This window comes from Gasterosteus aculeatus, chromosome 12, assembly GCF_964276395.1.
Source record: "Gasterosteus aculeatus chromosome 12, fGasAcu3.hap1.1, whole genome shotgun sequence".
In the NCBI taxonomy this organism is placed as follows: Eukaryota; Metazoa; Chordata; class Actinopteri; order Perciformes; family Gasterosteidae; genus Gasterosteus; species Gasterosteus aculeatus.
Window position 1 is genome coordinate 7,826,605 of NC_135700.1, and position 12,637 is coordinate 7,839,241.

At 48.0% G+C, this 12,637-nt stretch overlaps 1 protein-coding gene across 8 annotated transcripts in view; it reads left to right on the top strand.

Annotated features, from left to right (window-relative positions):
• baz2ba (bromodomain adjacent to zinc finger domain, 2Ba) overlaps positions 1 to 12,637 on the top strand; it is a 59,377-nt gene continuing 46,740 nt past the window's right edge. For 6 of the 8 annotated variants that reach the window (XM_040160863.2, XM_078084966.1, XM_078084967.1 and 3 more), the window contains exons 1-2: positions 1 to 325; positions 11,765 to 11,807. The gene's annotated coding sequence lies outside the window, so the exon portion shown is untranslated. Of the gene's footprint in view, positions 326 to 11,359; positions 11,446 to 11,764; positions 11,808 to 12,637 lie in introns of those variants that run through there. The other 2 variants (XM_078084965.1, XM_040160874.2) reach the window with 2 other exon arrangements.

A 12,637-nucleotide genomic window follows, 5' to 3' on the forward strand; every position in this document is an offset into this window, starting at 1 on the left:
GCTGCACAAATAATAAGTTCTCTTTGTGTGGCGGTAGTGAGCTGACGTCAGGTCGGTTCCTTGAAGTGGAGCTGAATAAACCTTGAGAAGAGTCTCCTTCAATCTGCTGTTAGTAACTAACACACACACACACACACACACACTCACTCACACACCGAGACTCAATTACTGGCCAATTCCCTTCTTTATCATTCGTCCCCGACCTCTCTTTCATAACCAAAACCGACCAAGGAAAAAAAGAGTCGCGAAGAAGACCGAACCCGAAGTGACAGTTGAACTAAAAAGCCCTCGTTGGAAATAAGTAAAGTGTCGAAAGTAAAGAAAGGTAAGTGTTTTATTTCGCCGCCGCTGTTTTGCTCCTCGTCACAGCGCCGGCGATGAGCCGCGGAGAGCCGCCTTCGCCTCCACTTTCTTCGCTTCTTTTTCTTGGAGCTTGTGTGTAAAACTGGCTGATAGTTTCTCGTGGTTACGCGTGTATTTTGATCGAGTCGGTAGTTGTTGTTTTTTTGTTGTATTTTTTTTAGCGGTGGATTTTTGTCAAATGCGTAAAGTTTTTTTCTCTCCTCTCTTTAATATAAAAACGGAGTGTTTTTTTTCCTTCTCCGGAGTGGTGACCTGATAGTGGGGATCGTCTTTGTGTCCCTCTCTTCCCTTTTCTCTCTCTCGCCTTTTTGATAACTTGTTCAAATGTTTCAGAATTAAACTTTTCACACGCGCTTTCTGCGGCGTTGTCTGTCTGTTTTTTTGTATCAACCGTGTGACTGGCGGTTTTCGGTTGCGTATTTGTGTGTATTTTGTCGCTGGATGTTTGTAACCGTCAGAGCGCGAGACGGGGGGGGACGTTAACCAGCGCGCGAGCCGCCGCCGCCGCGCCGCTAATACGCACCCAACGGTCCCTCGACGCCAACACAAATACACAAATATTCCCTTTCGGTTCGGATTAACTTGGACGTAAACTATAATATTCACACACACACACGCACGCACGCAGACCCACGCAGGCGTCGGGTCAGAGTTAGGGAGCTTTTTGTGGGGCGGCTCGCGCTGGCCGGTCCGCCGCGGAGCCGCTATCGCTTCCTCATACCGAGAGGCGCGCGGGCTCGGCCGAATTGTTGAAATTCATCCCTTTGTGTATATTACAATATCCTCCATTTTTTTCTGCCCCTTCCAAAAACAACAAGCCTCTCGCCATCTTGGTTGTTTTAGATTCGTCCCCTAAGCGCCCCCCCCCCCCCCAACTATCTCTCACACGAGCACACGGGCTACTTTAAAAGGAAATGCATCCACGCTTCTTCTTCTTCTTCTTCTTTTTTTCTTTATGTCGCAAGTTTTTACCAAAGTTTTAGACCTGATATACGGAAAAAAACAGTTTGTGGTTTTGGGGAGGAAGAAGAAGGTGTTAATAGATTGTCAGCGATGATTTGAAGGGAGTTTTATGTGAGAGAGGAGACCGTTTGGGTCCGCGGTGGAAACGTTTGCTTCAGAAAGCCGAGCTGGAGTGACGTAGTGTTCGCTGCGGGTCCCGGTCGTTCTTCGGAGGGACGCAGGTGGACTCGGTGCCACACACACACACACGCGCGCACGAAAGAAACGAAAGCCGTCGTGTCGTTTTCGAGCATACAACGTTGTTAAAACGTGATCCCTAAAGTTTACTTTGTGCTGCCTTTATTGTTTCAACTCATCGCGAATGAATGAGGGACACGAGGAAGGAGGAGGGAAGGAAGGAAGGAAGGAAGAGAGAAAGGAAGGACATTAAATGCCAAGAATCCCACGAAGGGAAGAACGGGGGAAAAACGAGACGTAAATAACAAGTGATCAGACATCCTAGAAATAATGACGCGATTATCAAGGCTTTAAATACACCTTTATTGGTGTGTGTACTTGTGTTTGTTTACACACAGTGGAATTAATGTTTGACTGATGACTGACGTGTTTAAGACGTGCCCACTCGCACGTGCGTCTCCCCGCCGCGCAGACACAGCCGACCCCCCCCCCCCCCCCCTGTCCCCTCTGCCCCCCCCCCCCCCTCCCCGGCTGAGCTCAACCACCGGTTTGCAGCACTTTAGACGGGAGACTCCGGGAAAAAATGGTGACCTCGTTTCATTCCCGTCGTCCATCTTACGAGAAAACAAGGTGTGATCTTCGCTCGTGCATTCGCTCCGTCCCTCACAGTTAAAACTTGATATCCACTTTCTTCCCCCGTGTCCTGCAAGAAAGAGGACAAGGGGAGGGGGGTAAACGGAACAAATGCTTTGAAATGGAAAATCTGATCATTTCACCTCCCACCTCTTTTGTTTGCCCGTTTATTGCTGCAAAGCTGGAGTGCAGAGGAGCAGATGTTTAGGCAAACATGAAGGCGCGGTGGACGGATCTCCCTCCTCTCCCTCCTCTCGCTCCTCTCCCTCCTCTCCCTCCTCTCGCTGCTGATGCATCGACATGACAGCTGCTTGATTTCATGGAGCTGCTAAGAAGCCATTAGTGGTATCAGTGAATTGAAACGGAACAGTGTCTCGACAGTTTTCCACCACTATTATAACTCTCTGTTGTCTGCGTCATTTTGTCCTCTGTTTGAGGACGCCTGTCTTCATTTGCATGGTTGTATGTGTGTGTGAGAGAGAGAGCTGCAGTTTCAAACCAACAAAACGTGGTAATATGTTTGTTCAGTGTGTTTTCTCTTAATTTGAGACAGGGAGAGAGAGAGCAAAACAAAACGGAGGAAAGGGGAACAAGTCTGTCAGACTCTGTTTGCCATGTTGGTTTGAAATGAAAGCAAACTGTGTTACCTCAAGCACACTCAAATCAGAGACGTCTCTTCTTGGCCAGGCCAAAAAAACCCACAACTCTCGCCTTGAGTTTTATCTATCTCGGTCTCTCTCTCTCTCTCTCTCTCTCTCTCTCTCTCTTTATTTCTCTCTCAAATTGGAACTGTTGTTTTTGAGGAGATAAAGGAGGACGGCTGCTTGACTTGAACATTCAGGAATTAAGGATAGACGTGGTTAAGCCCTATTTGCATGTCTACCAAAGTCACAGCAAACGGTTGCTGTTGACTAAGCTGATTAGGTGAAATTAGGTTCACGAGCTCTGTGTCTGGGGGTGCTGAATCTGACAGAACTTGGGCAGCTTTTGAGAAGACAATCCCGTGTGCACACATGGCTATATTCTCTATAATCCTTTGCTATTGAATATAGGGCTCCTTTTTCTCTTTTTTTTCTGTGGCAGAAACCCATCGTTTGTGTTCTTTTGTAAATGAAGTGAAGTGACATTTATTAGGTGTACACGATGGCTGTGCATCGATCAAGCCATCAGTGTGTTACGGTATCGCTGAGCGAAGGACGAGTGACGTCACAGCGAACGGATCAGGCAAACACGAGTGCATCGTAACGACTGCCGGTGCTTTAATCAGTTACGGGGCCACTTGCTACATACAATGAATGTACTAACAAAGTAAACGCCGTCACCAAAAGTGTGGTGATCCTTGACTGGTTGCAGAAAGCTTTGGTGTACATGTTAGGACATGAATAATTAATGCCTCGTTTGTATGTATACGTCCATACTGGTATCAGTACTGGCAGACAGAACCAGAGAAATTAGTATATTGTTAATTCCTAACAGTGTGAGTTTGCAGCCTATTGAGCCCTTATCCCTGAACCACAGTACCAAATTTTCCACCATACAACATAATATATCTTACTTTACCACACCTTTGTTTAATTTACCTTTATTTCTTAACGGCAGCGCCATGTCATGTGTTTTTATAACTCCCATACTAAATATTCCACGCCACTTTAATCAGCATTTTGTATTTAGACGGAGATTAACTGGCCCCCATTCATTGATAATAACGGCCATCTGGGAGCCCTGTCAAATCTCTGCATGCTGGCGCTGACACGGAGCTGAGAAATCTAGAGAGGAAGTTGAGGTCTGCTCTGTGTTAACCGAATGATTCAGGAACTAACGTTAGACAGACCCCTGGTCATGATTGCTCATCCCTCGCTCACCACCGGTCAGCCATTCAAACGCAGACCGTCACACGCACGCACAGAAAAAACAACCATGACAAATGAAAGAATGCAAGAGACGCGGGACCTTTTTTCTTCTTCCACGCATACATTGATCCTACATGGCCGATGGCCACATTTGATCCCTAAGAAGCTCCCAGGCGTCAAACTGACGGAGCCTTTTACTGCTACAGACCGAAAACCGGCGCGGCTGTGCGTCCGTCCCGGACCGCTACGCGCATACCGGCGGGTTAACGTCCTCTCAGCAGGAAAGTCGGTTAGCTCTCAGATCATCTACCTAACCTTATGTTGCCGTGCTATTTCGGTAGCGCCCGCAGGTACTCTGGACGTCCCGATAATCATCAGGGTTACACAAGTCACCGTCCAAAGTGCGTGCTCGCTGACGGGCCACTTTTTTTTTTGAAGGCGAAGCCTCTTTAAACATTGGAGCTGGATTCAAGCAGAACTGTCGGTGTAATGAGAACTGCATCTGTGTTTTGAAAAGCCCAGCTAATGAGAAAGGGGCCCGTAAGCCCCCCGTTGTAACAAATGAACAATCTCGACTGTTAATTAAAACTAAACAAATCAACAGCCGTTTTCCTTGTCTGTACGTTTCTGCGCGGATTACACGCGGTGGATTAATTTACCGAACAATAACCGGTGTAAAGTGCGAGCGGGTCACCCCGCGTTGACTTTCACCAGGCAGGAGACAGAGTGGCCAAATTCGGGAGGGAAAGACGATAAGCCGCTTCTTGGCGGCTCGTCCCCCGGGCCTCTATTTATCATTCAATGTGAGAATTTCCTTGATGAAAGTCAAGGTTGTTTTGCGCTCGCTCCGTCTCGTCTTCGGATGCCTGTTTTTTTTTTCCACCAGCAAGGTGCAAAGGTTGAATTCCCCCTTCCGAGGAGAGGCCCTGTTTGGAGAGGCCGCGCTAGTTTTCTTTTAATGAAGTCTCAAACGGTCCCGATGATTTTTCCACTTCAAGGTTGTTTTCGCAAATGTAACATTAGAGTGGAAAGGAGAAAATACAGATGCACTTGACGTCTCGTGGAGCCGCGGAACATTGTGCACACGAGTGTGAGTCATTTGCTGTTTACCTCTATCGCACAATCACGTGTTAAAGAAGTAGGTTATCACTTTACGACAGCTGAAAGCACCCAATGAATGCCCCCCCCCCCAAACGAAAAAAAGGCACCATTATGAAATGACGTCTTCTCTAGAATAGAAATAACATAAGTGTAACGAATGGGCCTCTTGACATTAGTTGAATCAGGCTGGATTGGAACAGCGTAAACATCACATTTGGGTTACGCGCTCGGTCATATTTTCCATCCCTGCCCATCATTTTGTGTTTGTAGGAGGAACTTGATTATGGAAATGAGGTCTGGAAAACCTGCTATTTGATGTTCACCCCACCTTGACATTCTCAATCTGTAGCAAAGAGCCCGTCTTTGCTCCTTTCCCCACGATTCTCCCACGCTGGCTGCGTTTGGATGAGGGGGAAAAAAGAACACCGGGGAATGGAAAAGAAACGGGGAGACTCAGATGTGGGAATGGGAACGATATGGTTTCCTCTACTGGCGCCGCCTCCCGGCCCACTGGGCTTCCTGATGATACTGTGGAATAGCTTGTAGCAGGCAGGGGAGCTGTGAGGTGGGTGTTAGGACGCTCATAGACAGAGACACAAACATCCACACACACACACACTTGCTGTCAGAGCACTTACGCATAGGGACAGGACACACACACACACACACACACACACACACACACACAGATGAGATTGCGCCTCGACAGCCCCCATTTATTGATCTTCTTCAGCATTTAAAATCTGGTCACTCCTGCCACAAAGGCTTTTTATTTTAGCTGCGCTGGCAAAGACCGCTCCGAGCTAAGCCAGAATTTTAAATATTTAACTCCTACGGAGCGCCGTGAGAAATGACAAGGACGGAGGACGGAAACAAACAGGGGAGCACTTGTGAGCGATGCAGTTGTCTATGCGGGTGTTTGCTCAGTTGTTTCATGCACACTCGTACAATCAGCGGCCGGCCGTGTGGGCGGCACTGTGTCGGAGCAATAAACTGCGCTGAATGCACTTCTCCCTTCGTAAAGTTTTTTATCTGGAATTCCTATTTATCGAGAAAAAAATGATTTAAAATTTAACCAGCGCTGAGCCACATTAGCCTCACCTTGTTAGGAGCGGCGGCTGGAATGCTCGCTATCATCGGATAAGTCACTGGACAACGGGGATAAGCTGTTGTTTTTAGCATTTCAACGCTAGAAACGGGTACTCGTGAACGGGGGGGGGGCGACCCAACAGCGTCTAATCCAAAAAGGGGGGCCTCGCTCTGAGCCTTGTCTCTCTGTCTCTCAGTCCTCGCTCCACACACAACAAGATAGGGAAACATTTATTCCCCCTTCCCCTTCCCCTAAGTGTTCCCTAAGTCCCTCGTGGTGCAGAGGAAATGATCTGACTAGCCCCCCTGTTCCACGCTGCGTTTTGATATAATTTGTCTGGAAAAGGTCAAAGCTCATTGCGGCGTCTTTCGTTGTAGTGAAAATTGATGTTGCGTTAACTTTACTTATTAAAAAGCCCAAACCACGAGGCCTCCTTCCTGCTGCTGCTGTCGTTGTTTTTCTCCCTTGTCCCGTTATGAAAGCCCAGCCCCACTCGGCCTTTGGCATTGTCCCGCTCCCCCCCCTCTCCTTTCTCTTTATCTCTCTGTCTGTCTGTCTCTCTCTCCCCCTCTGTCTGTCTCTCCGCGGCGCTTGTGCTCGCCCTCTTTCTGAACGATGACACTGAGAGACAGCTGTAACGTGAGACGCCTCTCCGTCCTGGCAGGGGCTTGGAAAGCCGAGGCAGAAGGGAGGGAGAGGGCCTTTATCTGAGACCGGGGGCGCTGACCTCCCTCATTCCCCTTCTCTTTCTCTCCCTGTCTCTATGTCAGCGAGCATATCCTCCCCCCCCCTCTCCCCCCAGCAGAAGCCAACACTGCACTCTTGAAAAAGTGGAGCGGCATAAAGCCGGAGAGCTGAGCCGCCGTTCTGAGCTGCGTGTTGCTTTTTTAAAGCTCGACCCATCTTTTGTCTGACTCATGTTATGTTGTCGCGGCTTCTCGGCATATAGGGACTGATAATTGAGTGGCATATGCTCGTGAGCTGTGTGAGGGCATTGCATGCGCGTGTGTGCGATGTAGATGGAAACGTCCACACATCCTCCGGGCTATGGCTGCTAAATCCTCTGTGAGAGCTCCCGTGTGTAATCCAAACATTTAGAGCTAATTTAAGCATGCAGGCAGGAGCAGCATCCTTTAGGAAACAACAGCTCTCTCCTGCTCCCTCTCGCTCTCTCCCTCCCTCCGTCCTCCGCTGGGTGTGTGTCTGTGTGTGTGTGCATGCTGGGTACGTGTTTGTGTGTGCATGTCTTATTGTCGCTGGAGGGAAATGAAAGCACTCAATCACTCACCTGTCAGAGCACTTCAAATTCTGACCATAACACACGCACACACACACACACACACACACACACATACACACGAACACACACACATACGAACACACACACACATTTACCCCAGAGGGTTTGACAGGACTGGCCCTTTATTGACTCCCTTGATCAAGGAGACAGCAGATCCATTTAATAGAAACTGCACACAAATGCGAACGAACACACACACGCGCACACACTCACACACACACGCGCACACACTCACACACACGCGCGCACACACTCACACACATCTAAACAAACACAGGGATTGAAATCAAAGTGGATTCACATCTGCTCTCCACACAGAGCCTCTGTAGCACTTTCCTCTCATGCAGCAGGGCAGGAACTCATTTCATATTGCGGCTGTATCGGGTGTTGAATAAAATCTTGAGAGGCAACACTAACAGACGCCACGGTGTTCTTCACCACGGTGCACGCCGACAGCCTCCTCTTCGCCGACTGTCTTGACACCGATTCGGCCCGTCTTCGCCCCGTCTCGCGCTATTATTGAGTGGAGGTGTCATGAGGCGAGCGCGGCGCCGGTCGTAGGCATGTTCCGTTGGCCTTGGCCCCCCCCCCACCCGTGATCCCCACTCCCAACGTGTTTTGCGCTGAGTGTTTTGGAAAGGCGAGTTAGCCAAGAGGTTGCTAGGAGGAGATGTGACAGCTGTGCTGGTCACGGCTGTGCTGACCTTCACACGTCACGCTGATGGATAATCAAGGCTGTAACGACACACCGGACCTGTCGAGCGAATGGGGGGGCGGCGGCGGCGATCCGCTCACGCGCCGCACTGGTGCCGTTGGCCCCGAACGCAAGTGTGGGCAAACGTCGCCAGCGAGGCCGCGCCGACCTCACATCTGTACGAGAGTTATCTCCAAAGAAAAGCAAAGGAAGGAAGTAGAGTGGCTAATGTTGCAATGGGCTGTTATCATGGCAACACAAAACACGGGCAAAAAGAGACGGACGCACACAATCGTGCTCGGTATTCCATATACATATATATATATATATATATATATATATATATATATATATATATATATATATATATATATATATATATATATATATATATATATATATATATATATATATATTTATATTCTACCTCTCTCAAATGGATCACACTAATGTTCTGAGCTGTTCGGTCTCACAGCGCTTTACTTTGTGTGTGTATTTGTAACCCGTTCCCCTGAGATGGGACTTGCTCCATCAAGTCAAGGAAGAAACCATTTAGTGGAATGACAAACACACGCACACACACACACACACGCACACACACACCCAACACCGGGAGGATTTGAATTGCACTTAGACAAACGTTTCTCACACAAGTTCTTTATTCCTCCGGCCCGCTCCCTACTTCGCCCTGAACACACACTTACTCACATACAAAAGGTAGTTGTGCAGAGATTCCATTTTGTCAGCTTTCAGCCGCAGATCGTGTAACAATAAAAGATGCTGCCCTGCAGTTAAACACTGCCAGTAAATCACAGGGCAAAGAAAGCTGGGAGAAGCACTTATTTTTAAGCAGCATGAGAGACCACACCGGGGGGAAGGGGGTTGAGAGAGATAGGGAGAGAGAGCGCGTCTTTGTGCGCTGTGTACTGGCATTGTGTGTGATGAGGAGATGAATCACTGCTATTTAGGGATTGGTTTCCTGCAACTGATTGTGTGACGACTCCGTGGCCGACGGACTGTCAAGACTTGCCTGTTTTGTTTCCGAGGGTCTTCAGGAAAATGTCCGGGGCCCAAGTCTCAGGAGCTGAACTCCCACGGGGGCCCGAGACCAACGGAGACCAACGCCTCGCCGGTGTCGCTCTTCTAACAAAGCATCAAATATTAAAACGCAAGGGATTTTAGGCCAATCTCAACGTGTGTGTTTTCAGAGTACACTTGTTTTTCCTGCTCAAACAGCACCAGCGGTTTCTGGCAACGGAGGCTCACGTGAAACACGGTGACCGACATTTATTTTTCTTTCTTTTTCTTCCTCTTTTCCTCTTTTGTCTTTCTCTCTCTTTTTGTGGCTGTTGAAAAAAGGGCCGGCCCTCATATTTAACCCTGTGCAGAGGCCTGAGAGCAGCTGGATGAATCCCAAAGCAGAGTCAACATCTGTGTGGCTGAGGCAACGCGGCTTACTTCAGATTAGGAAACCAAACAAGACAATTTAAGCAGACGTCATGACAGTTGCGTTGAACGTTCTCCGTGTGCGAACACGCCTGCAGTGTAAATGCACGGAGTTCTAACTTTGCAGAGAGTTCCATTTCCTTGTTTGGTTTGTTTTTTTTGGCCGTCAGACGGAAATTACTACGAAATAACGGCTATAATAACAAATCAGCAGTGAGTTCCGCCGTGACTTTGGGCCGGCGTTTGTTGTAGCACTTTGTTTGTTATAGGCAGTAACAAACGGCTTTTGTGCGACGTGACCGCGTGTATTCTCCACGATGAATCCATAGCTGAGTCTTCTTCTTCAAGAGTTACTATTTCCCCTTTTGCCTGATGTGTCAGTGAACTTATCCGGGGGGTTCTGTTGTCCGTCAGACAAAGCAAGCTATTCAAAAATTCAACTCGCGTTTCAGAAGGCACGCTTTGACAGCCCAAACGATGAGAAACAATAATCCTTCCTAATTGAAAATGAAAACGATTGTTAGCCGCAGCCCAAATGCTATGATACTGACATGATTCATGAGGACAGTGCAGTTTGAAGGAGGCTACAAATATGAAAAGTGTGTGTAGTGCGATATTTTATCCGCCGTTGATGTAAAACTGCTAATATCTTGCAGTAAAATGAGGTTAATGGACTAACAGCCCGACTCTCAGTCAGGCAAATGATGGCAGACAGCACTGGCTTCCTTATCCAGTGTAATTCACCTGCCTCATGGCTGGCAAATCGTTTTCTGTGCTGAGGCCCTATGAGCAGAGATCCTTTAATCATCCACTAATAGGCTTTTATGAAAAAGCTGAAGATGAATTCAGCCTACCTGCCTTTCTGTTATCATTATCACTGAGATGAGAAGTATTTGTGTGGCTCCGCGGTCTGTCTGTGTGCAGATAATGAAGGCGACCATTGCAGTTCGATCACCTGCGTTTATCATCAACACCATCAGTGCGAAGGATTTCTGATAAATTGAGCTGTAATGACAGATGTGCGTGGCATCATGGGCCGCGGCCTTTGACGTGACCGGAGGGCATCTAGAAAGACACAATTAGCTCGGATGCATCCATTCACTCAGCGCGGGTGTCATTCAAACAAGGTCCAGGAACATTCAGAGGCACTATTGAAGAAATCCACACAAAGCTGTGACACGGACGTCTCTTGTAAACAGCGCGTGAGAGATTCGGTCATTGAATCGAAACATTTTAGAATCTTAATAGCTGACCGTTGCCGCGGTGATGAAGTGCACCACCAGGCGTGATTCTGTTCCCTGTGACCAGATGGATGTGTTTACTGTCAACACAACCTTGTTATATAGCTACCCCATCACACACACACCACACACACACACACACACACACACACGGGCTGTGTGTTGTGTGAGTCTGTCGTAGTCCGCTTCCAAGTGTACGAGGAGACGTTTGTGTGTTGGTGCCACCCGGCTCCCCTCCAGAGTCCTGTGTCCGTCGGACGTAGGCAATATCGAACGCCACGCGCGCGCCGCCGTGAATAAAAGCAGTAAAACCGTTGCGTGTTTGCTTGTCGCAGCCCGGCGCACAGAGCAGGGTGGCGTCTGTTATGGTGAGCCACTCAGATTAGGCTGTGCGAGTGCACAGGAGGGCCCGGGAGACAATGCGTGAGAGATTGGGCGTGAGAACGCCGCTAAGGCTTGGTTCTCTGCAAGAGCCGTCTTGTGTTTGGGGAAAATATCCTCACACTCTGAGCTCCAGTGTCGAGATCCGTTTCTAACAAACAGGTTTCGCAGGCTACGGCTCGGGGAGAAAGATACTTGTTGTCCGTGTGAGTATCTTTCTGTGTGTGTGTGTGTGTGTGTGGAGGGGGGCACCGGCACAGCTGTGTTTCAGACATCACTGCACTTTTTGTTTGATGTGTCTCAGACCACAAACACTAAGCTGTGTAACTGCGAGTTTGATATCCAGGTACTTTTAGACGGCTAAATCCCCTTCTCTCAAAAGGAAAAAAAAGAAACGGCAGTTGCTGCGTTTTTGTTGCATATACATTACATGCATAAAATGTAACTATCACATAAGAGAAAGCCCGACTGTATTTGTTATCCTGAACCACAGCAATCCTTCCTTTATTTGTCCCTTTTCTCCAGGTGTTACAGCAGTTATGTCAAAGAGCTGAAGACATCTCTAACAGTGAGTACACAGTATACTTAACCATATTCACGTTTCCTCTCTTTCACTCCGGTGCCCACGGCGTATGTATTCTGCGTGTTACAAAATAGTTGGAGCGTGACTTTTAAAAATATGTACTCTCACTCACTTCTGCTTTCGCAGTGTTTTTTTCTTCTTCTTCTTCTTCCTTTGGCACGGTAGAACAAACTTGCAGACTCCTCCAGTTTCAGGCCTAATTTGATTTTCATTCATTCAGTGAAAGGATGTTTCTTTTTTTTTTTCTCTTCCCCAATTAAATTAAAGAGCCCCTTGAAAAGCAGTTGTTATGATTGCAATACAAATTCGGTTCATTCAGTGAATCAGGCAATTAATTAGATTTCTCCCATTCTAATCAGAATATTTGTTTGAAACGTGCGCTCCTAATAAACATGCTTTGACTCTGCGATGCGTTCGGATCCAAATTTAAATTGTCGTTAGCCGTGCCCTGCAGTGCCTCTGGGTTTTGGGTGCAGCGTGAATCCCCCTCCACGCTCTGTCCTTCTCCTGTCTTTTCTTTTCCTCTGCTTTCTCACTCTCCTTTCTGTGTGAGAGTCAGCAGCACTCAGGGGCGCGGCTGCGTCCTCGAGGCTTCAGTTTGCACACACACACACACACCGAGGTGGCAGTTTGTTGTTCCACGCACAGACAATGACTTGCACTTTTTTCCCTCTCCTGCCGTACTCGATGGCCCTAGTTGGCCCAGTGTCACCAGACCAAATGGCATTTTTTGTAAAAACCTGTTTGGGAAAATGCATGTTAGGCCCCTCAAGTTGCTCTTGGGCCCCGTATGTTAGTAAGCGTGGTTCTGTCCG